This window comes from Arachis duranensis, chromosome 8 (genome assembly GCF_000817695.3).
Source record: "Arachis duranensis cultivar V14167 chromosome 8, aradu.V14167.gnm2.J7QH, whole genome shotgun sequence".
Classification (NCBI taxonomy): Eukaryota; Viridiplantae; Streptophyta; class Magnoliopsida; order Fabales; family Fabaceae; genus Arachis; species Arachis duranensis.
The window spans coordinates 36335727-36336893 of record NC_029779.3 but is presented as its reverse complement, the minus strand read 5'-3'; positions in this window follow the sequence as shown (position 1 = coordinate 36336893).

Here is a 1167-nt window from a genome sequence, read left to right as displayed (position 1 = left end):
ATAGATCAAATAACATATATTATATTTTTTATAGATTTTTCAAATAACCCATATATTATATTATTCCTTGGATTTGTTTTAATTTTCATACTTTTATTTTTTTAACTTATATAAATGATTGTAAAATTTTATTCGATGATACAAAATGTTTTTAGTGAAATAGAATTTAGATGAGTCAAACTTTAATTTGTCTGAGTGTCAATATATTACTTTTGTATTTATATGTTGATCTTTGTTTAAAATAAATTTAACTCATTTATAAAAATCAAATAAAAAAATTGACTCTCTTTTTTATACTTTATCAAAAAATTCAACTTAATCAAATACTGCTAAACATAGAAAAATAAATTATATTAAATTCGGATTTTCTTTAAAAAAAAAGGATTATTATATTTGGTTTCTTTTTTGGGTCTGAAGTCTGAACTTTATTATTATTATTTTAGAACTAATTATAAAACTAAAAATTCCTCTATTATTATTTTAATCATTTAAAAGATTATGTAAAAAAAAATTATAGAATTAAATTTTTGAGAATTGTGTGTTTTATCGCTCACTAAGTGAGGATCGTGGTACTGTACCGCTCACCAGGTGAGTATCCAGGTTAGCTACCGAGTGTGTTGGGTTCTGCCAAAGTAACTCACATGTGAGCTCATATAAAATGAATACATCATATGCATTTGTTTGTCTTGTTTGAGTTTGCATTACTTAGGTTTGCCTATTTGAATATCTATGCTTACTTGTTATATGATTTTCTTGCTGTAACTACATCCTATTTGTGTTTTCTTTGTCTGCATTGTTTGTCTGTGCAACTGAGAAACCCTTATCTGGTGGAGGAGTGACGAGGGCAGTTCCACCGGAGTTTTAGAGGATTGGAGGAAAGAGAAAAGTGAGGGATCAAGTTAGGATTTAGTTAGAACTTTAAGAACTTTAGATAACTTACCTTACTTATAGTTTTCAATTATAGTTTTAAGTTTTAGACCTGAGTGTCAGAGTTCTAAAATTATTTCTGACTTTTTCGGAATCTTATATATTATTTATATGGGCACCATTACTATGCTGAGAACCTCTGATTCTCACCCGATACATATGTTGCCATTTTTAGATGCAGGTCGAGAGGCACCTCGCTAGACGTCTGAAGTTTCTTTTGCAGGCAAATTTGGACTTATG